This window comes from Phascolarctos cinereus, unplaced genomic scaffold (genome assembly GCF_003287225.1).
Source record: "Phascolarctos cinereus isolate Bilbo 61053 unplaced genomic scaffold, phaCin_HiC Scaffold_726;HRSCAF=1367, whole genome shotgun sequence".
Taxonomy (NCBI): domain Eukaryota; kingdom Metazoa; phylum Chordata; class Mammalia; order Diprotodontia; family Phascolarctidae; genus Phascolarctos; species Phascolarctos cinereus.
Window position 1 is genome coordinate 74,954,273 of NW_027556098.1, and position 26,256 is coordinate 74,980,528.

The 26,256-nt window shown below is 36.2% G+C and overlaps 1 long non-coding RNA gene across 1 annotated transcript; it reads right to left on the reverse strand.

The window, feature by feature from the left end:
* Window positions 1-90: 90 nt before the first annotated feature.
* On the reverse strand, window positions 91-25,611 carry LOC110210885 (uncharacterized). Its single transcript, XR_002325203.2, has 3 exons — window positions 25,340-25,611; window positions 18,871-18,928; window positions 91-769 (listed from the first exon to the last, which is right to left on the reverse strand). It is a non-coding gene; the product is annotated as an uncharacterized LOC110210885 (long non-coding RNA).
* Between the last annotated feature and the right edge of the window lie 645 nt (window positions 25,612-26,256).

Below are 26,256 nucleotides of genomic sequence, written 5' to 3' on the forward strand. Positions count from 1 at the left end.
ACATTTTAGTATCACAGGCTTCACTACAAGAGTGATTCCTGTGGTAAATCAATGGTCACAATAGGAAAGGAAAGAGACTAAGTACAAAACTGACATAAACCTAATCAGATTTATTCAAAGATATTTCTTGAAGCTGATTGAGGCTACAGGGTTGGAGACTGAGTTATATAGATCTTAAGTTTCACATACAGTGGTGTCGGCTTTTACTAACTGTCTGTGTAACTGACTAAAGGGTCAGATTAGTTTGTGAGGATGAAGCAACAAATGCAGTCCTTTAGTTTTCCTTTTTTACACAACAAGCTCCTTTTCTGATGTTAATAATCTTCTTTCAGTTTTTTAGTTCCTAGAATAGGAATGTCTCATTAATGGAAATTCACAAAACTTTTGTTCCTAAAGTCATGAATGTAAAACTTTTTGAGGGGACTTTTTTATTTTTATCATCTAAAAACCCTTTCATCTCTAGAATGTCCACCTTCGTGCACCTCTGTCCTGATTAACTAGTTTTTCACGTGGCCTACTTCTTCAGGCTGGGCTAACTCCAGTTATGTCCATTGATTATGAGCTATTTCCCTGTCAGTTCATTTCAGTCTTCTTGGAGTGATGCTATCTTGATAGATGAGATCCTCAAATAGCCCATTATTTCAGGGCCTTCTGACTCCAGACATGTATCATCTTTCTCCTTGACTTCCTTGCCCATGTCCTCCTCAGATATCAAGCCCCTTGCATATTCTCTGTGATGCCTTCTTCTTATACTTTCCAGATCTGAAAACTTAATAAAATAAATATATGTGAATCTATTCACCTATAGTTCTACTCTACATCGCCATAAATTTCCAAAGCAGAGTACTCCACCATAGCCAGCACTTCTCTCTCTCTCTTTATATATATACATATATGTGTGTGTGTGTGTATGTATATATGTATAAATATGTATATATGTATGTGTGTGTGTATATATGTGTGTGTATATGTATGTATATATATGTATGTGTGTGTATATATATATATATATATATATATATATATATATATATATACACGCAAATTTTTTTCCTCTACCTCTATTAGAATGTAAGTTTCTTGTGGGCAAGGACTATCTTCCCTTTTGTATTTATATACACAGATAAAGAGTGCTTAGCATTTTAAAATCATTTAATAAACTGTTCATTGACTCATTGATTCATTCATGTTCCGATACTTGACACCTAGCACAGTGTCTAGCACATAGTAGTTACTTAATAAACGGTTGCTTAATTGCATTGAATTATTGCTTCAGCAAATAAATGAATATATAAATAGGTGAATAAAAAAAAGAAAGAATGAAAAAAAGATCCCTTAAGCAGATCTATTGATTGCAGACCTAATATTTGATTGACTGTACTTTTTACTCTTCAATGGATTGTTTTGATATCCTGTAGCTATAATTGCTATTTCCTCAGAAACAGTTTTTAGTGGCATTAGAGAATCTGCTTAAGGTTTCACCTTCCACAGAAGTAGCCTTGCTTCCAGAGAAACTCCTCTGGTACCAGCTCCAACTGAGTCTGCTTCAGAGATTTACATTACAAATTCTTGGCCTGAACCCATCTCCATGGGATGACTATTAGTGTTTCAGCAAATTCACTAGTTAATTGAGAGATCCACCAAGTAAGACCACTAACACAGCTGTGACTTCACTTTTTATTCACTTAACTTAGAGCTACAACATTAAGTAAATGAAGACTTTGTATCTAGAACTGTTTGAATTCGTAAGCAGTATCTTCTTATTACTTACTCAGTGTTTTATGGCATATTTTAGAAAACTAATGAAAGAATCAGGTGTACCTTTGCTTTAAGCTACTGCCAAGTTTTATGGGAGATTAAGTTAGAATTCCAGACCCTCAAACCAAAATTTGACCATATCTTTGTGTCACATATGGGTATATCTGCTGCATATTATCATATCACAGTGATCACTTTTATTCCTTTTATTTGTCAATTTTAGTAATTACCACTGGACAATTATAGCTGCAATGATCTCTGGCTTTCCTGTTTGCGAAGTTGGTCTAAGTTAGGGTTAGCAAATTGACAACCACAGAAAGAAACTCAAAATCTGTTATGATTTGAGATGCATTGGAATACCAGTACTCCTTTCCAATTTTTCCAGTGTTCCCATCCTTTCTCTAACAGTGGCTAGAGCTTAAAATTCCACCTTTAAAAGATATGTATATAGGAGTATGTATGAATGTGGATATATACCTGTATATGGATACGGATAAAATGCTGATAGTCATCAAAATACAAATATTTCACATTCAGATGGTAATATATCACACATATGTGTGTATATATCTTCCTTCCTTCCTTCCTTCCTTCCTTCTTTCCTTCCTTCCTTCCTTCCTTTTTTCTTTCTCTTTCTTTCTTTCTTTCTTTCTTTCTTTCTTTCTTTCTTTCTTTCTTTCTTTCTTTCTTTCTTTCTTTCTTTCTTTCTTTCTTTCTTTCTTTCTTTCTTTCTTTCTTTCTTTTTTCTTCCTTTCCTAAACCTGCCACCAATATAATTAGCCTTGGGGAATAAGGGACAGCCTGACTGCATATGAAAATATGAAAGAGAACTTGACTGATGCACCTCCAGCTTGGGCAAGATAGAGAGACTCAGCCTCAAAAAAACAAAACAAAAAAGTGAATCAGAGAATAAGTAAATAAATTAGGAAAGAAAATAAGATTATCCATTATTCCATCTTCCTCAAATTGATAATTCAAATATGAATTACTTCTTAGATTTATGATAATAGGCTCTTTTTCAGTAAATATTCATAATTATGCCTACAGGACAGTATAGCAATGCCATTAGAATTTCACCCACTCATCAATTCCAAGCTGATCTCTCCAGGTATATTGGGTCCTTCCCCTAGGCCTTCCATTCTTCTTGGAGAAAGTATATGTCCTGCAGGGGACCACATTGAAACTTGAGCACCCGGGCAGGTAGGTGGCACAGTGGATAGAGCACTGGCCCTGAAGTCAGAAGGACCTGAATTCAAATCTGGCCTCTGGACACTTACTAGCTGTGTGACCCTGGGCAAGTTACTTAACCCCAACTGCCTAAAAATTAAAAAAAAAAAAGAAAGAAACTTGAGCACCAACAGGTATTCTGTATCTACTTCTGGTTCTCTATGACTCATCATTCTATTGATCTCCTCATTGTTGAACCCAAATTCTATGGACATACTAAACAGGCCTCTTGGAACTTCTCTTCCTGTTTTGAAAATATAGAAGGCTCTTTTAGCTCTCTGGCAGGATACATGGGAATGTAATCCTCTAGGAAACATAAGCTATGAACACATGGCCTGCCTACATTAGCTTGCACCTGGGATGAGAACACTACACTTTTTATGTCTTATGTCCTGGGGTACAGTACTTTCTGAGAACTCAAGAATCTGGTAGCCATGTGGTAGAAGCAGCACAAACTACTGTCTGGAAGGGGGTAGCAGTAGTTTCACCTGCAGTAGAAGTGCCTGATTATAGGGAGCAGGTGTGCCTCTGTGGAACAGTTTGCTTACTTCCAGGAGAGAAGTTCTTAGCAGCAGGAATAGTACCAAAAGTGGAACTAGAGAAAAAGAGAAAGGCCAGGGAATAGGGAAAAAGAGACACAGAAAGACAAAGACAGACAGAGAGACAGAGATAGTATTAAGATCTTAGGCTTGTCCAAAAATGTGGCTTCATTTTCTTCTTAGGGACTGATTCTTACCAATGCCACAAGTCAGTAAGCATTTTTTAAGCACAGGCTGCATAAATCAAAATTTGTAATTAAGGTTGCCAGAAGAAATATCAACAATCTCAGATATACAGATGATACAACTCTGATGGCAAAAATGAAGACGAATTAAGAAGCTTTGTGATGAGGGTGAAAGTAAGAGATTGTAAAAGCTGGCTTGAAGCTTTAAAAAAAAAAAGACCATGGCAACTGGTCCCATCACTTCTGGCAAATAGAGGGAGAAGAAATAGAAGCAGTGTCAGATTTCATGTTCTTGGGCTCAAAGATCACTGTATATGGTGACTGCAGCTATGAAATTAAAAAGACTCTTGCTCATTGGAAGGAAAGCTATGGCAAATCTGGACAGCATACTAAAAAATAGAGACGTCACCTTGCCGACAAAACTCGAAATAGTCAAAGCTATGGTTTTTCCAGTAGCAATGCATGGCTGTGAGAGTTATGCTATAAGGAAAACTGAGCATTGCAGAATCGATGCTTTCAAATTGTGGTGTTGGAGAAGATTTTTGAGAGTTTCTTGTACAGTAAGGAAATCAAATGAAGAAATTAAGTGAGGCGGGGCAGCTAGGTGGCCCAGTGGATAGAGCGCTGGCCCTGGAGTTATGAGGAACTGAGTTGAAATGTGACCTCAGACACATAACACTTACTAGTTGTGTGACTCTGGGTAAGTCACTTAACCCCAATTGCCTAACCCCCCCCCAAAAAAAAAAAAGTGAGGCTATTCACAGGAAAATTGAATACTGAAGTTGGAGCTTAAATACTTTGGTCACATAATAAGAAGGTGGGACCTACTGGTCCTATTGAGAAAGACTGAAGGCAAAAGGAGAAAGGGATAGCAGAGGGTGAGATGAATAGATAATACCATAGAAGCAATGAACGTGAACTTGGACAGTCTTTGAGAGATAGGGGATGATAGAAGGGCCTGGAGTACTATGGTCCATGAAGAGTCAGACATAACTGAATGACTGAACAGTAGCCAAAACTATGTGCCAGGCACTGTGCTAAGGCCTGAGGATACAAAGAAAGGCCAAAGACAGTCCCTAACATTGAGGAGCTTGCTATTTAATATGGGAAAGAAAATGCAAATAACTGTGGTCAAACAAGCTATATATAGGATGAATAATCAATAGAAGGAAAATACTAGAATTTAGAGGAGTTGGGAAACAGTTCTTGTAGATTGTAAATCTTTAGCTGTGACTTGAAGGAACCCAGGGTGCTGAAGGTAGAACATTCAAGACACGAGTAATAGCCAGTGAAAATGCCCAGAACTGAAAGATGAAGTATCTTGTTCAAGGAACAGCAAGGAGGCCAGTGTCACTGGATAGAAGAATTTGTATAGGGGCTTGTAAGGTATAAGAAGACTGGAAAGAGAGAATAAGTTAGGTTATAAAGTATTTTTAAGTGTAAAATCCTCTTCTTAGGGAATTTTAAATATCCTGGGAGTCACTGGAGTTTATTGAGTAGAGGGGTGACATGGTTGTACCTGCATTTGAGGAAAATAATTTTGGTGGCTTAATGGAGGATGAATTGGAGTGAGGAGAGACTTAAGGGAGGCAGACCAACCTGCAGGCTATTTAATTAGTTCTTATGTGAGGGACGGCTGTACTAGAGGGTTTTTATAAGAATTGTTTGGATACATAGTTTAGGATCAAACTGACTTTAGAGCTAAAAAGTTTAGAAACTCAAGGGAAGAATCACAGTTATTTACTTAGCACATATGTATTTCTATCATAAGCAGATGAAATTAACTTAGAGATGAAGTAAACATGAATTAAAGTCTAAAGACAGGAATAAGTCTGAACTTTTTAAAGGATGGTAAGGAGACTGATCATATAAAGAGTGAAAAATCTGAGAAGAAAATATTGGATCAATAGTTTGGTCTTCAAAATTAAACTGAAGATTAGGGTTGTGACTGAATAGGTAATTGAGAACCATGGTGGCTTGACATAAAGTAATAATAATAATATTTATATAGTTACATAGCATTTTACAAATATTATTTTATTTTATTTTCACAACAATCCTGGGAAATAGGTGTCATTATTTTCCCCGTTTTACAAATGAGTAAACTGAGATGGATGGAGGTTAAGTGACTTGCCCAAAGTCGCACAGCTATTAATGTCTCAGGCAGAGTTATAACTCAGGTCTCCCTGACTTGAGGCCCAGTGTTCTATTCACTGCACAACTTAGCTGCTTCTTGCCTATAGTTGCATGTTTAAAATTTCAGTGGTGGCCTGAAGCAGATTAAAATGTAGTTCCTATCTGATTTTAATGCATTGATGTATTAATAAAAAACAGAAATACATAAATATGTATAGTTTTCTAAGTTGGTATGCAGCCTGAAAGGCTCCCTATCTACAACTTAGTAGTCTCCAGTCATATTTCAGTTTGATGCCAACGATGTAGAGAAAAGAGGAGGATGTGATGGAGACAGGTTATGTATCTTTCTATTACTAATGGAGGCCTAATGTCTGAGGCTGACTTTATATTCAGGTCTTCCTTACTCAAGGCCTAGTGTTCTATCCACTATACCACCCAGCTGTCTCTTGCCTAGTAGTAGCATTCATTTTTAAAGCCTCATCTTCTACCTTTTCTATTTTTCAGCTGTAAATAGATTGGAATTACAGAGCATTATAAATTTGCTGTTGAGAGGGGGAAGAAAATATAATGTGGTAGGTTTGGGTCTTCATAAGTTCTTTAGATCATATACCAATTCTCAAGTCTTGTCTTCCTAGCCCTCCTATGATTCCTCAGAGCAGAGGATAAAGATTATGCCTAGCCAGGGGTGGGGAAGCTGTGGCCCAGACACCACATGTGGCTTTCTAGGTCTTCAAGTGTGGCCCGTTGACTGAATCCAAACTTCACAGAAGAAATCCCCTTAATAAAAGGATTTATTCTGTAAAATGTGGGCCCAGACAAAAGGCCACACCCAAGGACCTAGAAGGCCACATGTGGGTTCCTTCCCCACCCCTGCCCTAGACTGATTTGCATCTCAAAACTAATTTCCTGAAAGGCCTAACCAGAAAATTTTAACCAGGAGAATGTCTGTAAGGAATATTGATTTAGAACTGGAAAAGAACTCAGAGATCCTATTGTCCCACTGCCTTATAGTACAGATTGGGAAACTAAGATCTAGAGAAGTAAAGTGTCTTGCCCAAGGATACCTAGCTATTAAGTTGGAGAGTTGAGATTTAAATTCAAGTATTCTAATTGCAGAGCCAATGCTCTTTCCTCTGTACCCTTGGCCCCTTGAGGATGATGACAAGGATGGTTAGAGGACGTAGTCTTGGATATAATGTGATGTATTTATTGCATCATATAAGTTTTGCTTTGTTAAGAATAACACATTGCTAGTTTCATCTAATAATATGATCATCTTCCAGAAAGTGGGTATTAATTATTACAAAGGCTAGGAGAAAAACAAAACAAAAACCAACTAGCATTATGTTCTCCCAGTTAGCCTTTCATAAAGATGCTTGTCTTTTTTTCTTCTCTTAAAATTAGGAACTATATTTAACAATACATCACACTGAACGAATTTAGAATAAAATCTTGAAAAAAGCCTCCAGTCTGTAAATACTTATTTCTTTTTCTTCCTGTATCACGGTGCTAGTGTAGTCATAACATTTGTTTTTTTCTCTTCCATTTTGATTTCCTAAACAATAGAGGATACATGACAATGAGATGACACAGATTCATTACTCGATGAGGATGTGCGCTTTCAAGGCATTGTCAAGTGGCGTGAGATTGATGACGCTGAAGTGCTTTGGTAGCTGATCATCTGGCAGTGGATGCTCTTCTTCAGTAATGAAAGACGGTGCTACCCATGGATCATACTTATCATGCCCTATCTGTTACTGTCAGTGATGAAGAAAAGATCGGTTCTGCTTCCAATACTTACATATTGTGTATTACTGCTGGAGATTAAGTAATGGCAAAACATTCTTGCTACTGGATGAGTGCCTTGATAATTAGCTAAGATATTTCTAAGATGCTATGATAGGAAACAGGGTTCTTGGCACCATCTAAAGCAATAATGTTCTTGGCACTGCACACGACTTGCATATTTCTACCCTGGTAAATGTTTTCCTGTTTCATAAATGTCTCTTTAGAGGAAAAGGCATCACGCATGTAACAAACTGATATTAAGTATAGTAGAAGATGTAACCAAGCCAATATAATTACATTTCATACTCTATAATCCTTGAAAATTAGGCATAATCATATTGATAGATTATTGACATGTACAATTAGATTTAATTCTCCAGGAAAAAAAAACAGAATATTAATGACAGGTTGCATAATTTTAAAATAGTACTATATATTTGTATTAGTGATTAAAATACTCTCAACTTAAAAAATGCTAACTAGAATTAATATTCAAAAGAAAATAGAAAAAGAGGATTGCTGATGAAGTTGTGAATCTCCATTTTTCATTTAAAGCAACAGTTCTCAAAAATTTTGGTCTCACACTCTTAAAAGTATTGAGAACCCCTGAAAGATCTTTGCTTATGTGATATTTACCATATTATAAATTAAAACATATTAGTATTATCATAAAATTTTGTTTTGGATTAATTGACCCACTAAAAGGTGCTCAGAGACCCTTGATGTCCATTAGGTAGGGAAGGAAAACAATGTTCAAAGCAAAAACATTTCCCCTAGAGGAAAAAAAGCTCTTGGATTGTGTCACTATAAAATCATTTATCTTTTTGGAGTAATGTTTCTGTTGATAGGGGTTCCACTGAAAGGAGTAGAGGAATTGGATATAGATAATTTCTTCAAGAGATTAGGCAAAGAAGTGGAGAACAGAAACGGAAGGATAGCTGAATATTTAGAATGATCACAAGAAGCTATTTCTTTTTAAATCACAGTAGTGATACCAGCATGTCCTCAAGCAGATAGGAATGGAAGAGTATTAATGGAGAGATCAAAGATGCACTCAAGAAAGGGGAACCAAGAAAGAAAGAAAGAGAGAGAAAGGAAGGAAGGAAGGAAGGAAGGAAGGAAGGAAGGAAGGAAGGAAGGAAGGAAGGAAGGAAGGAAGGAAGGAAGAAGAGGAACTACTGGAATAGTCATTGTAGGAGGTTACTAGGAGTGATGGTATTAACGACTCAAGTAGAGGAATTAGCCTTAAAAAAGGACAAGGGGTATTTCTTCTGTGACAAGAATGAAGGAATAAAAAGTGTATGTGATATTACCAGGAATTTGTAAGGCTTAAAAGATGACAATTTAAGGAACTTTATCAGACAGTATCAATCTGATCAATATAATAGCCAATTATTACTTGCAAAGACAGATATGAGGCATGCATCCCACCTCCTGGCAGAGAAACAATGCACTAGATATGCAGAAAGAAAAACACATTTACAGACATAACCAATATGTTTCTTCATTTTGCTTGATGATACTTATTGGTTACAAAGGAGAACTTAATATATTTATTTATTCATTATTTATTTATTTTGTTCAGTCAACAAGACATTCCTCCTCCATTTAAAATGAAAGAAAAACAAAACCCTTGTTACAAATATATTTAATTAAGCAAAACAAAGCAGCACATTGGCCATGTTCAAAAGCACACACACACAAAAAGATATGTGATAGACAATATTGTACACACACACACACATGCACACACACACAAAGGCAACTTTGAAATACTTAGTGCCCCTAATGATGTCATAAGAAATGACCAACTGTTATGATGAAATATGTTACCCATTTCCAGTTAGGGAGATGGAAGTTTCAGAGTGCAGAATATGACATAGATATGTGTGTATCTATAGATACAGAAATATGTAGATGTATCATATATTTTGTTACAAAATATCAATATAAGATACAACAAAATATGGTGTATTATATAATCAATTGTACTATACTTAATATATTAAAAGTATACTAGATTATATATTATGTTTTAGTTAATATATTCTTATGATTCCATAATATCAATATTATATTTATATATCATATTGTGTTTAATGTAGCATTTTATATTAATTATAAGACATATGGATAGATACAGATTATATATCACCTGCAATAGATATATCATTATATATCATTTAATAAATATAGATTATATAAGAGATATATCTGTTCTGAAACCTGATCCTTTCTAGTGATTCTGAACCTTCATAAGATGTCATGTAAACCCCATTATCAATTGTTCACCACCTGATTACTTATTACTATCCCCCTCATCTCTCCCACTCAAAGCTGCAACAAAATGCCACCCACTCCTTCTACTTTATCTTGTGGAATTTCTGTTCCAAAGGCAATAAACTTTCCTTCACTCTAAATCTTTTTCTCTCTCATTCCTTCCATCTTCTAGCTGTTACTGAAACTTCACTCCTTCGTGATGATACAGCCTCCCTGGTTACCCTTACCAGTACTGTCTACATTTTCACTCATTGCCCTCAGCTCACTGTTCAAATTACCAAAGTTAGAATGTTCCCACCCCTGCCATTGTCACCTTTAGGCTGATTCTTCTCCTACTTCCGGCATACAATAACTTTTCCTCCTGTAAAGTTCATGCTATTCATATCTACCATCCAATCAAAATCCAGGTAGCTGTTTCTGTTCATCCTTAGTTTTTGAAGACTACTATTGATATCACAGGGTGATGTCTTGACTTGCATGTGAATTGGATCTAAATAAGGCCTTGTTTGCTCATTCCTTTAAACTGTGTCAGACATTTAATAATCCCGTTTGATGTTTCCTTGACAAAGATACTGGAATGGGTTGACATTTCCTTCTCTAGATCATTTTACAGTTGAGGAAACTGAGGCAAACAGGTTTAAGTGACTTGCCCAGGGTCACATAGCTAGTAAGTTTCTGAGGCCAGATCTGAACTCATGAAGATGAGTCTTCCTGATTCCAGGTTTGATGCTTTATTCACTATATCACCTAACTGTTCATAATTGAGGCAGTGTTGTATAAAGTCAGCCTCACTCTCTTGTCTAGAGTCACTGAAGTCCAGTGGCAAGACTGGCAGTGGCCTGGGTTGCAGTGGATGACCTTGGTGTTTTTAATGTCTGACCAAGCTCTAATCTTTTCACAGCACCTACTTTAATTGATTAAATGGCTATTGGAAAAATGCTCTCAACCACCTATTTTGCTGGGGGAAGTCTTCACATGCTGGGGGTAGACATTGTCTTAACTCACTGATGGGTGTAAGGCCTGTCAGCCTCAGCTTGGTTTAGCTTGTCTGCCAAGACAATACTAGGGTGTGGCCATTGTGCATGCTACAGCTTCTTGGAAGCACAGATGAGAGTTGGGTGACAGCTGAACACCAAAGGTGGATGACTGACCCTGAAAAGGGCTTGTCAGGCCCTTATACCAGAGGTGCTAAATCTTCCTAAACACCCCATAGACCCAGTGAGTGACTAGGTCACTCACCTTTCTTTCACAGTGAGTTTGGCTTCTGGCTCACAATTTATTTTTTCTCCTTCCAAATCCATGTCCTCATTCTTGGGAACTTCAACAAACATGCTGACTCTCCCTCAACTCTCTAACTGCTTAGTTCCTCAACCTTCTTACTTTCATGAGCTACGCCTCCACCCACCTCTGTTATATACAAAGATGATCATTACCTTGATCTTGCCCACCCACAAATGGACCACCTCCATATTGAAGAATTTTGAAATCCTCGAATCTGACCATAATCTTTTGTTTGTTGGTTGGTCTTTTTCTTTCTTTTCTTTTCTTTTCTTTTTTTTTGTTACCATTCCCTTTGCCTTCCCTTAGCAAATTGTTCTTTGTCCATACAAGGACCTCTCAGTTTTCTCTCAAGTCATCAACCCTACATTAGTCACTCTCTCCTTTTGTCTCTATCTTGATCTCTTGGTGAATCATTTCAACTCTACATTATCCTTTTCTTTTGAGTCCCTAGCCCCCTTTTAATATTGTTGATTGTATCCTATCAAAGCCTTGTATCACTCCCAATAGCTATTACCTTTGTTCCTACACAACATACTGCTGAACAAATATTAAAAAAATTCATGTAATCATTTTGATTGGGTCCACTGCAAATTTATGTTACAGAACCTCAAATTGTCCCTCACTGTTACTACACAATGCTGCCATACCTCCCTTATCAATTCACTATACCCTTCTCCATAGTTTTTTCTGCACCTTATCATTCCTCTTCAAACTTGCCATCGCTCTCTCTCCTCCTACTCCTTTATCTGAGAAACTTTCCTCATATTTTGCAGAAAAAATGAGGCTGTTATCTATAATCTCCATTTTCTCTCCTCTTTCTCATCTTATATAATTCACATACCTTCTGCCACTATCTTCTACTTCACCTTTGTCTCACATAAAGAGGTGTATTTACTCCTTCCCAAGGATAACTTTTCTACCTGTACATGCAATCTCATTTCATACCATCTACTCCAACAAATTGTCCTCTCTGTCATCCTCACTCTCATTTATTTGCAATCTGTCCCTGTCTTCTGGCTTCTTCCTTGTTGCATAAAAACATGCCTATCTCTCTCTCATCCTCAAAAAACATCTCCTTTGATTGTTCCATTCCCACTAACTCTCATTCTGTATTTCTTCTGCCTTTTCTGGCTAAACTCCTTGAAAAGGCTTCCTCTTTTACCCTTATTTCATCTTAACTCCATACATATATAGTCTGGCTTCCAAACTCCTCATTCCATTGAAACTGCTCTCTCCAAAGTTCCCAATGATCTCTTAATTGCCGAATCCAATGTCCTTTTTTTTTTTCTTTTGACTTGTGTTTACAGTGTAAAGTTATACTCGGCTCTAGCCTTTTTATCAAGAATGCTTGAAATTCTCTATTAAAGGTTATTTCCACCTATAGGATTATACTTACTCTTGCAGAGTAAATTATTCTTAGGTAAAACTTTTATTGTTTGCTTTTTGGATTATAGTATTTCAAAATTTTCTCTCCTTTATATTAATTCCAACAGAGCCTGTGATCTTGAATGTGGTTTCTTGTTACTTGGACTCTTTCTTCCATCTGCTTGAAGTATTCTTTTTTGACCTGAAAGCTCTGAATTTTAGCTGTTGTATTATATTGTTTTCAATTTGGATTTGTTTTAAGGAGGTCACTGATAGTTGCTTTCTATCTTCAATTTGTTCTTTGGTTCTAATTAAGCTGGGGATTTATACATGTATATATTTATATATATATATATATATATATACATATCAGTGTATATTTGTACTTATATATAATTTTAATTATGTAATACATGTTACAATATATCCTGTATATTATAATATTATATAAACATATTTGCTTTGTGATATTCAAGTATTGTTTTTGATCATAATTTCCAGGGAATCCAGTGATTGTTAAATTATATCCTTTCTTATTTTTGTTTAGTCTTTCAGTTGGGTTTCAACTTTTCAAGATCTCATGGACCATACTCTCCATGGCAAAATACTGGAGTGGTTTTCCATTTCCTTCTCCAATGGATTAAGGCAAACAGAGGTTATGTGACTTGCCCAGGGTCACATAGTTAGTGTCTGAGGTGAGATTTGAACTCAGGTCTTCCTGACTCTAGACCCAGTGTTCTATCCACCGAACCATCTAGCTGACTCTCTTTCCTGTTTTACAGATTATTTTTTTTTACATTAAATACCTTCTATTTTCTTCTATTTTCAATACTATTGCTTTGTTCTAATATTTTTATTGTATCATGGAGTCATTAAGATGTATTTACTACATTTTCTTCTTCAAGGATTCCATGAATTAGGTAAAGGTTTCCACATATTTTAATATATTATTTCTCCTACCAATTTATTTTTGTAGAGCTCTTATTTCATTTATAATTTCAGTTTTATCTCTTGCTTCATTTGTTCTTAATAATCTTGTAGTCCCTTTGGCAAAGATATTTTTTTTCTCCTCTGAAGCTCAGTTTATATACATTATGAAATTATACTCTTTTTCTGAGTTTCCCTCTTGGGTACCTCATAAATCATAGCATATCTTTATTATACATTCAGAGTTTTCTTCTATTTATTCATAGGTCTTGCTTCAGTTTATAGTTTTGAGCTTTGTGGCAAGACAAGAGTCTTTCTCTTCTCATTCTTTGCTGAAATAGGTCTTCTTTGGTGCTATCCCCAATAGCCAGAGCTCCTGATGTTAACTTCTACCTTGCCTCATGTGTTTGATTGAGTGCACTGAGGACCTTTTTCCCTCCTGTTTTCTGGATCACTTTCATTCAGATTACTCCAGGCTTCAGGCCTGTTTGCTTTCCTGCCTTTCTCCTAATCTCATTGCAGGGGAAGGTCCCTCTCTAAATTACTTCAGATTCTTGGCTATCTTTTGGAGCACTCCTGACCTAGATCAAGGAGACTGCTATTGTTAATTAGATTTCTTGTACCTTATTCAATCTGGTACCTCTTTGTTTTTAACCTTTCTTAGAATATATGTGGGAAATCTTAGCTCCTAACTTTCTTGTCTCCATAAATAATTTATGAAGCAAGGGGATGGAGAAAATCAGTAAAGAAATGTGTTTATAAAGGAACAACATGAACAAAATCACAGAGTTTGTCATTAGCAAGAAGACTTACAAAGAAATGTAAGAAATTCAGTGTGATTCAATTGTCAAAAATGAATATATGTCATGACCTCATTTTTCCTATCTAGCTGGAACTTAGTTCACAGATGCTCCCTTAATTTATCATGCTACCACAATTTTCCTAAGTTTTCCAAATACTATAAACCCTCTAAAATCTGTGAAAGAAGACATCAAGGATTTCCCTGCCCTCTACTTCACCTAACAAACTCATAACAACATATCAACCTGCTTGTTTTTTAAAAGGAGTTTATTGTAGTATAATTGAGAGAGTGTAACAGAAATATGCAATGTTTTACACACACATACACACACACACACACACACATATATATATATGTGTGCATATATATATATATATATATGTGTATGTATATATATATATATATATATATAAAATCCCTTACCTTGGTGGGGCAGAGGCAAGATAGTGGAGTGAAAGCAGTGACTTGCTTGAGCTCTCCCCCAAACCCTTCCAAATAACTGTAAAAAATGGCTCCAAACAAATTCTAGAGCAACAAAACCCACAAAAAGACAGAGTGAAACAAATTTCCAGCCCAAGACAACCTGGATGGTTGATTGGAAAGGTCTATTGTGCCAGGCTGGGAAAGGAACACAGTTCAGCATGGGTGCACAAGCAAAGACTAGGCCTCAGCAAACCTGGGGCAGGCCTCAGCGTACTGAATCATGGACAGCTGTGGCAGTTCCCAGACTTCTCAACCCACAAAAGCCAAAGACTACTTAGAAGGTCAGTAGGTAAGGTCTGTGACCACAGTGAGAGAGAAGCATTGTCCCTGCCCCAGTCCCAGACAGCCCTGGGGCAGGGGCTGCTTCCAGAGCTTTGGGCCCACAGACTGAGGGGGAATCCAGTGGCTGATCAGAGGGAGATTGAAGGGATCTCTTTGCTGGTGCTGAGGCAGGATTCTCTTGCTTTGCCCATGCTTGGATCTGGGTCACATTACTGGGTGGTGATCCTGGGGTGAGGAAGAATGCTGGCATCGTAGACTTGTGATGGTGGTAATCAGAAGCAAACGCTTCTAAGGAAGGACAGGGTCACAAGACAGAACAGAATAAATGGGGGACAGGTTAGGATGAAGTGGAATATAGTTAGTTTTCTATAACATGACTACTATGGAAGTGTTTTGCATGACTACACATGTATAACCTGTATCCAGTTGCTTGCCTTCTCAATGAGGGTGGGTGGGGAGGGAGGGAGGGAGAGAATTTGAAACCCAAAGTTTTAAAAACAAATGTTAAAAATTGTTTTTACATGCAGTTGGGAAATAAGATATATAGGCAATGGGGTATAAAAATCTATCCTGTCGTACAGGAAAATAGAAGGGAAAGGGGATAAGAGAAAAGGGGAAGATAGAAGGGAGCTCAGATTAGGGGAAGGGGTATTCAGAATGCACACCATCTTGGGGTGGGGAGAGGCACAAGATGGAGAAAATTTGGAATTCAAAATCTGGTGGAAGTGAATGTTGAAAACTAAATATAAATAAATAAATATAATCCCTCACCTCTGCAAAGAAGGGAGGATGGTACATTTTTACATCTCTTCTCTAGGCCCAAGTTTCAACATTCAAATTATATAATGTTCAGTTTCCTTTCTGTAGCAGCTGCCACTGCTGTCTCTCTTCTTTTAATGTATGTTATTGCAGTATTTGTAAATAACCCCGTTGTTCTTAGTTTATTTTGCTTCAGTTCATATGTCTTTCCATGTTTCTCTGTATTCTTCATGTTTATTGTTCCTTTTCACATAACATTCTATTACACTCATGCACCTCAATTAGATCATCAATTCTAAATTAATATTTTAAGTACTTTGCTACTTCATAAAATGTAGCTGTAAATTTATGGTCCTATAAATTAATCAACAATATTTATTAAGAGTCTACTATGAGACAAGCATTGTACTTGTTACTGTACTTAGTATATAAAGACAAATAGGAATCTTCCCTGTTCTCAAAGATCTTCCATTATATGAGATATACACAAAGTAATTTGTGTTTAATTAACACAAATTAATAGCAAGGGGATCAAGAAAAGTCTCACATAAGAAGTGATACTTGAGGTAAACTTTTTGGTAAGGCATTACAGGCCTATATTCCACTGCCTAGAACAGCCCTTCTTAAACTGTGGGTCGTGACCCCATATGGGGTGGTGAAAAATTTGGCAACAATAAAATGTTTCTGAATGCTTCAATGACCAAAATTTAATTAAAGATGAAATGCCTAATGAATCCAAGGTGCTTCTGGCAGTGCTTGCCCTTAGGCCATGCAAAACCATTGAATGCTGCTGAAATAAGAAAAGGGGTCTGGAAAAAGTTTAAGAAGCCCTGGCCTAGAACCTCCTAAGGACTACTTCCTATCCTGATAACTTATCCCCAAATGGATGACCTCTTTTCTTTTGCCTCATTGCTTCTACTTGAGTTAGCCTAGGAAAAGTCTCCAAGATCAAATTTAAATATCGATCATATAGGTGAACCCAAGATGTCTCCAAATGCTACACCAGCATTAGACAAACAATATGGTTAATGGGTATGGAATAGATCTTTTATTTTACTCCTCAAGGGGCTAAAATCTCACAAGATCCTACAATCACATACGGAATAAAAAGCAATTTGTGCAGATACACAGATGCAAGATGACATAGTGATCTGAGGAACCAGTAAGGAAATCTGGATAGTCCATAGAGTGTATGAAGGATAATAACAGACTATCCAAGCAAATTATTCACGGGCTCAGGCCTGTACTTCCTCATTCCTTGATTGTTTTACCCAACTAACTCACTCTGTCATCATTAATTTAATTTTTTTAGTCAGACATGCATGGCAACACTGCTCAATCTAAATTGACAGATGTGAAAAAGGATAATAAAGACAGGCTGCTTTCCTTGGTTTTCAGTTAATGATCTAACCACTTCCTCGTCTTAGGATTATGGGTGATTGTTCCTGTTTGGGCTGCAGCATGTTAGCATCATTATAATAATACAAAAAAAATTGTTTATAATAAAACTTTTCAAGCATTTCTTTCTATCTATACCCCCAATAATCTCTGAAGAACCATTTTTACCATAAAGTGTTTTGTACAACAAAGATATAGGACTTTATTGGTACACGGAAACAGTCTGTGGAAAGTTCCAGTTGTGTGGCTCCATTCATTTATAAAAACAACAACAAAAAAACCCCCCTAAGAAATAGTCAATGAAGGCTCTTCCATAGCAGGAGTACAAGACGATAAGTATGTGGTGTGGAGAGAACAACCTGAGATGTAACAGGAGTTGAGAGTAATAAGGTGAGTCAGAACCATTTGGAAAAGAGCTTCAATCCTTAACAAAAGTTTCCACAAAAACTCGCATGTGTAAAACTGCTTAGGATTGCTAGACAACTTTAGCACAAAAAACAGCTGGGGTTCAGAAAACTATAACCCTTTTCTAGAATCACTTCCGCGGTAATTTTCCTCAGGATGAGTTGCTATGGTGATGCAGCTTTGAGAAGTCCTAGAGCAAACCTAGATAATGTATGATTACCTGGAATTGGTACAGTAGGTTAAACAAATGTTATTACTGAAAGAAAATGAAGGATTATATTTTTGAAAATAACTGACCACCAGGAATACATCTTTCTGTACTTTACTCTGCTTTTCAGTACCATCAATAAACTCCTACTCTTTTCTTCAATGACCTCACAGATTTTAGACACAAATTCTTCAGAAAGCATAGCAGCAAAGGATCAGCTCCTTCATATTCTCCATTGTTCTGTGCCAGGAATCATTGAGGCCTAGGGACTGTGAGGAACTTTCTTACAGAATGCATGGAATGCCCTTTTGCTTGACATGAATTCCAAAGGGAAACATGACTGCCGTCATCTAATTTTTCTGTCTATCTCTGTCTCTCTGTTTTTGTCTACGTCTTTTGTCTCTGCCTTTCTAATTTGGTTCTTTACATTTCTGTGTCTTTGTCTCTCTAGCTCAGTTCTTTATATTTCTGTGTCTCTGTCTCTGTCTATTTCTCTCTTTTTTTTTTTGTATCTTACCTTCTGAGTCAATCAAATGTATAAACTTAAATGGAATAGAATTGGTTGACTGTTATTTGTATGACAACTATCTAAATCTGTGTGTTTGTTTGTAAATGTGTGTATATTCATAGTTTCATCCTTTGTAGGTAAGAAGAGAGGATGACAGTAGGATATTGAAGCAGATGTTGGACAGTGAACTGGAGAGGCATGATCAAGCAGGGAGGGCAGAAAAATCACTTTTAAGATTCACTGAAGCATGGCCTCAAGCAATGTGACAATAATGATCGAGATGGCTAAGAAGCCAGTCAAGCTTAAAAACAGGCTTGGTGAGCAGTTTTAAGGCAGGAAGTTGCTCTTTTTGAGCCAAGACTTAGGGCAAATAAAGAGTCTAAGAAGTATAGTCAACACAATAGGTACCTTAGCTGGACACTGTAAATACTAATCAAAAACTAATCTTCACATGTGTGAAGTATGAAAAGTGCTGGCCTTCCTTTTCCCCTTTAATCACACGAACTCATTAGGGTCATAATCATTGTTAGTGACCTTACCTTTGGAGTGCCAGTATATTTGTTATATTCTGCCCTTCCAGCCATTGCTGAAGTTGATCTAAGAATAGGACCCAAAGATAAAAAAGTGAGATACCTCTGCCAAAGACCACATCCTGGTTCATGACCATTACCTGTTTCTACTTCTCCCTTAGTAGACTCTTATTCTTCATTCTCTACTGTTATCTAGTAAACACAAGCAGTACTAGTTTACAGGTTTACAATGCTATAAGGGAATTTCAGACTACAAATGTCAAGTATGGTTCCTTTTTTTTTTTTCTTTTCCCTTTGCTTATCCTGCAAATTGTTAGTGCTTTGATTCTGCAAAGTTATTTTGTTTTTAGGGCCACTGGATCATAGATTTTGAGCTGGGAGAGAATTCAGAGATGATCTAACCCAACAACTTAATTTTACAAATGAGGAAGGTGATCCCTACCTACCTAGGGAGGTTAAGCAAAGTGCCAAAGGTTACCTAGGTAGTAAGTAGAAAGATGAGAATTCAGGTCCTCTGATTCCAAGTTCAATATTGTTACCATTGCACCATTCCTGCCTGTGTAGATGTTATTTGATTCCAAAAGAATGTAATAGAGAAAGAAACCATACTTAACTTTCTTTGTATTATGGCACCTATCCAAGTATCTTCACAAAGTGATCTTTTCAAGGAAAGTTTGTGACATCAGTCAAGTTTATCTTTGGGCCCCCCCCCCAGTTGTTTCTTTCTGCATAAAAAGTCAAATTTTAAAAAATCACTCTTCCCTCTCTCACTAGCAGCCTTTCATCATTCTTTTCCCTCTCTCCACGCAGGCAATCAGCAACCTCACTGACTCTCTCTATTCCTTTTACAACTCCCTAACTTGGAAGTTTCTTCTTGTTTTCAAGGATCACCTTAGACCTTTCTCAGTGACTCAAATAGCTACTCACATAGTTATTTGAATCAGACCAGGAATTAGGAGCGGGTTAAAATGAACATGGTAAATAACAATTAGTAGGTTAAAATATTCTCTTTTGGGCTCAAAGAAGTTTTCCTTGTTTTACATCAAAATATTTAAAATAGTACATGAGAACCCATATGTATAGTATATTTTATCACTTAAACTTCAAAGCCTGAGTGATTGGTCCTCAATCCATAATCCCGTTTGGAGGAGGGAGAATATCTTTTGTGGGGAATATACTGCTATAGTTCACAATTCAATACATGGTAGAATTCAATTAAATTAAATTTTTGAAAAATGGCTTTAGGGAGAGATATAATTAACCCTCTGGTGCTGAACACATTCAACCTCAATCTACTGTTGAGTTATGCTGGTTTTCTTTTGATCAGTACTAAAACCAGAGTGTCTGCAAAGCCATCAGTAATTTATTCAGCAAGAGTTTACAGATTACCTCCTGAGTGCACAGAGCTGAATAGACATAATTTGGTAGACAGGAGAAGTGTTATAAGGTAGTTGTATCTGAAATTACAGTACCTGATCCCAAAAAATAAAGAACTTGTAAAGACATATTAAAGCAAATCTTAAAAGTTAACTATTTTAATAATGCCATATGCAGTATGAACATATTCACTAAGTATATTAGAAAGGAAGCAACTCTGAGGACCAATAAATAATTAATTATGACCTTAGGTGCCTCTTAAAATACAATGAAACATTTCGAGAAAGAGATCAGTTAGAATCATTCCAGATAACAGCCCAATTTCACAAAGAAGCCATCTCCCTGAGGGAGGAGAAGGAGAGGTATGTCGATGCTGAAGCCAAAAGAGGCCTGACTTCAAATCCCATCTCTGACATTTACTGGCTTAGTTACCATAACTGTAGTACCTAACACATGGGGTTACTGGGAGGATCAAATTAGATAACATTTATAGAATGCTTTATATACTGTAAAGTACAACGTATATACCAGGTATTATTATTATTATTATTATTATCAACATCATCATTGTTATTATTATTATTATAATTATTATTATTCAGGATATGGTTAAGATGCTGGCTTATTTCAAGTGATAGAGGCATATTAGGGAAAAGGAGAAGGAATTAGATTAAGTGGGGAAGGGGTGGGTAAAATTTTAGGAAAACTTTGAAGGCTAGATTTGATATGAAAAGCAATTTATAGGATTATGTATGGAAGTAATGTGATGGAAACCACTTGAAAAAGATCATCTTGAATCTATTGGAACAGAGAATGACTGAAACTTGAGTTTAAACCAGATAAGATGAATTATTCTGCTTTCTATCTCCTTCTTCCTTAAATTCAGTCATTTCTACCACTTGCCTCATGGATGTTAATTATGCTCAGGCTCACTTGGGGGTCTGAAGCTAATTCTTTCCCTGTATAAGAAGTAAAGAGACCCTGGCTGAAATGACCTTGGGCGAGGTTTCAGAGTCTGTTCTTATTGGCATTTCATCATACCATTGGCTAGATTTATTTCCTAGATTCTCATTCCTGACCCAATGTGGTCTGGTATCTTTGTATGGGTCTTTGATCACCATTGTAAATTACTGCCTCACTCGATTCCAGACCTATTTCCTACATTGAAGAAGAACTACACACTGTACAGGCCTGTCTCAGCACTACCAGGCTCACCTTTTTGTCCTGTGCTCATAACTCACTGCTACCAAGGCCCTAGCTTGACAGTAGAAGGCTGCTTCAATGACCTGGCCATCAGTTCATGGGAGTAGTCTCTTCACAAAATATTTGTGTTCCCTGGAAAAGGTTTGGAAATTGCATTCTGTGTGCTAAGAACTATAGACTAACTGCTTGATATGTACCCAATATCAATCGGACATTTGATATCAGTTTGCTTTTATGAAAAGGTAATTACTAATCCTAATAGGATCACCAGTGACAGAAATAACAAAGCCTGACAGATTTTTAATATTTCATGACATTGTTCTGAGAATCTAATGAGATAATGTATATAACTCATTTTGCAAAATTTGAAGTGCTATACGAGTGTCAGTGACGTTATTATCACTACAATAAACACTGGCATCATCCTTACCAAGCATTCTCTTCACAAGAAATAATAATTATTCTTACAGAAAAAAAAAAACTTGCAAAGTGGGTGTTGATAGCTTGAGGAATGTCTGAAAAAACATGGCATACTTATGTAATGTAATGTTACTGCACTGTAAAAGATAACATGGATTAAGAGAACTCAATATCTGAGAAGAATTATATGAATTTCTACATGATGAATTGAGCAAAACCAAGAGAACAATTAATATACTGATCAAAATAATGTAAACAAAAATAACTTTGAAAGACTATATAACTATAATCAATGCAATGATCAGTTATCACTTTATAAGAGTGATGGTGAAATGAACTATCCACTACTTAATTGAGAATTGATGGGTTAGAGTTGTAAAATGGGGCATATTTTCAAATATAGTCAGCATATAGATTTTTTTCATTGCTTGACTGTATATATAACTTATATGGTGATTAGTTTGGTTTGCAGAGAAGAATTTTAAGTGGATAATGATAAATATTAAAAAAGAAAGAAAAGATCAATAAAAATATTTAAAATACACAAAAGAAAAAAAACATAGTTGAGAAGAGAATGCAACATGCCAGTTTTTGTTATTACTACATTAAATTTAACGTAAATTTAAAAAAATCCATAAACATTAACAAAAGTGCTTGGTTCCCTAAAATATTATTTATTATTGTTCTTTGTTTATTGAAATGTTCATATTTGTGGAGGATTTCTAAATTCACAATAAAAAAGAAAATATAAAACTGCTCTCTTAGGTTATCCTCTATTCTCAGGCATTATTATTTGGAATGGATTAAGTTTATTCTTGACTCCCGAGAGCATAGCCAGGAGCAGTGGGTAACATTTGATGCAATTATATTTTTTAAACCAATAACACCATACTTAGTTTCCTTTCTCCTTCTCCCTCCCAATTGAGAAATAAAGGGAAAAACAAGGACTTCTGTTACAAACACATGTAGTAAAACAAAACAAAATTCTATATTGATCACGTTCAGAAAAAAAAAAAGATGATAATATTACAAGTATTAAGGTTGGTCATTACAATGTAATTGTTATTTAAAAAATAACAATTCTTGATTTTGCTGATTTTGCTTTTTCACTGTGAATCAGTTCATGTAATTATGGATCAATCCTTTTTCTAAACTTTTTGTCCATTAAAATCCCTCCTGAATTATTCTATCCAAGCACACTGGCTTTCTCTTGGTGTCTTACATATGACACTCCATTTCCTCTCTTTGTCCTTCCTCATACCACCTATTCCTCATACCTGGAATCCCTTCTTATTTCTGCCTCAAAGAATTCCTATCTTCAAGATAAAACTGAAGTGTTTTCTTCTATTTCTGTATTCTTTCCACATCCCATGAATTTGTGTCCTACCTCTCAAACTACCTTTTATTAAACTACTCTATACTGTGCATGTGTGCAAATAATGTGTGTATATGTGTTATGTGTGTATGTATTCAGATTATCTATCAATTGATTTATATTTATCCAGTTGTTGGTTTCTTTAGTAGAATGTAAGCTTCAGAATAAGGATTATTTCATTCTTTATATTTGTATTCCAAGAACATAGAAGTATCTTAAACATAGAGGGTATTTTAAAAATGCTTGGTAATTTATTGGTGTATTGATTAGTTGAGCAGTTTATCCCTCTTTATCATTGGGTTGGACTAGATGATTTCTGAAACCCATTAAAACTCTGAAATTCTGAAATACTGTGATTCTATTTTGTAATGTGCCTCTAATTCTGCCTCTGAAATTCTCAAGTAACCATATCCTTTTCAAGTCATTTCCTTAGCACAAGAAAAATTCCTTGAAAGCAAAAAAAAATAATTTTTGAGTCTTTATACCTTGTGCTTAATATAATGTTTGGCACCTAGTATCCTCTTAATAAATACTTGATTAATTGAATTGAAAGTGATCATTTTTATCCTACCAAATCCAATTATAAGTCTGATATCCATGTCTGTCTCCAAAGATCAAATTAACTTGAAAAACTTTAAGTCTCCTAGAAAAGGTCTATGTCAAACTTTGTGAATTTCACTGTTCAGTTTCGGTTTCTACTAAGCAGATTTGGGTTCTATTCTAATTTTCACTTTCCTGTTGCCTATTACTTGATGATACTGTCTTGTGATCATTTCTTAAAGTTTTTCAGCTTTTTTTGATATGTTAGCAGTTTGTTCTAGGTTCCAGGTACCTTTTGGTAAAGAAACTTTTTCTGAATTGCTTGCAGAGTAATCCTCTTCTCAATTGCAGTCAATAAACCTCATTTTCTAATTAGTTACAGTGTCTCTCAAACACCTTACTGGCATCAATCCATTATTTTCTATTCCCAATTTCACATACCACTCAGAAATCTTCTAAATCTATTTTTTATCCATCTGAGTCAAATCTGTTTAATCTTATCTGTCTAATCTTTCTCTATAATTCATACTCACAATCTTGAACAATTCTTGTTGCCCTCATCCACCTTTTTGATCTTGGCCATGTCCTCCCTATTTTATGGAGATTAAACTTAAGCTTAACATTTCAAACATGGTCCTACCTTCACTTTAATAGGACAAATCAACTAATTCAGTTACAAAATAAATATTACATTTCTATTCCTTTTCCCCTTTCATAGTCTGAAAATGTTTGGTTAAATATCTAACCCCAGCAGGCAGTTTTAAAATCTGAAGGTATATATTTCATCAACTTTCCTGGCTAAAGTCCAACTAGTGGTTAATATAGTGTTTAACAAATCAATATATTTTATCTGTTTGAAAATTTCTCTTATCAATCAAAATGTTTAGTTAGATGCTGTCTTTAAAAGAATCTCGCAGGACATTAGGATGTTGGATAAAAACTGAATAATTAGCCTAATGGTCAACCAAAGCAAACATGAATCTTTTGCCAATCCCTTTAAGGACAATTTTTGAGGTATTTTCAACTCTACGTATACATATACATAATACACACATATGTATGTGGGTAATATTTGATCCATATACATGTGTGTGTATGTATATATATATGTATGCATTTATGTATGCACGTATATAATGGTATATGCATAAGAAAGCTGAGATGAAAGAACAAATAGCCCTGGAATTTTCAGTGCCAACTCTAACATTTTTATTCCTTTTCCTCACCTCCAAGTCCAAAAATTTTCAAAATCATGTCCAGTTCCCACTAAATTTCTCACTGAAATAAACAGGTCTACTTCATTTCACCCATATTGCCTTTTCCTAAGTTGATGCTTTTATCTATCCTCATTAGTGGAATTTTTAGTAACAATCATCAAATTGATCTTTCAGTTTATAGTCTCATTACTTTCCAATTTGTCAAAATGATGATTTTAAAGCACATATGTAACTTAAAACCAAGATGGCAGAGTGAGAAAAGAACATTCTGAAGACCTCCTGAATTCCCCTCTGAACAACTAGAAATCCACCTCAGAATTCATCTAGGAGCCAGGAAGCAGCTTACCAGCTTGGCAGGACAAGTCTGTTTCACTGAGGTGGGAAGACAGCAAGGTCCAAGAGCAGCAGCAGCAGCCAACTTCACAGCAGGGGGCTGGCAGCATGGGGCAGTCCATAGCTAGGCCCCACCATTCTGCAAACCAGAAGCCCCCTAGGCAAGTGAGCAGTCTGTGCAGTACAGCAAGGCCCTACCACCAGCAACATCACCACCAGCACAAGCCACCAGCAAGACCTTTAACCTATTGCTGACCAGTAGTGAAGCCCTGCCCTGGGGCAAGCCAACAGCTAGACTCCACCCCTGAGGCTTACTAACAGAGAGACCATGTTCTCATAGCAACCCAGCAACAGCAGCACGCTGCCCCTGGGGCAGACCAACAACAAGATTATACCTCTAGGACCAGCCACCGGAAAGACTTTGTTACCATAGTAACCCATCACCAAGGCAACATCCCTGAGGCAGACCAGCAACTAAACCCCACATCCAGAGGAGGCCAAAAGGGAGGCTCTACCTTCAGTAGAAGCCAAAAGGGAAGCCTACTCTATAGTGAAAGCAAGCAGCTAATCCTGAAGCCCAGTGAAAGCCAGTAGTAATATCCTGAGCTTGTGCTGGAGTACAAGAAGTTTAGGACAGTGCAGGACCAGAGCCCAACTCTCACATAAAAACACCAAGCCACAAAAAAGGCAGAAAAAAATAAGCATAAAACAAACAAAAAATGCTTGGCTATAGAAAGTTACTATAGTGCCAGGGAGGATCAAGGCATAAACTTATAAGATAATAGTGTCAAATGGCCCCCTGTGAAGCCTCAAAGAAAAATATAGTTTGTCTCAGGGCCAAAAAGAATTCCAGGAAGAGCCTGAAAAAGGATTTTAAAAAGAAAATTAAAGAAGAAGAAAAGTTGGGAAAAGAAATGATAGTAATGCAAG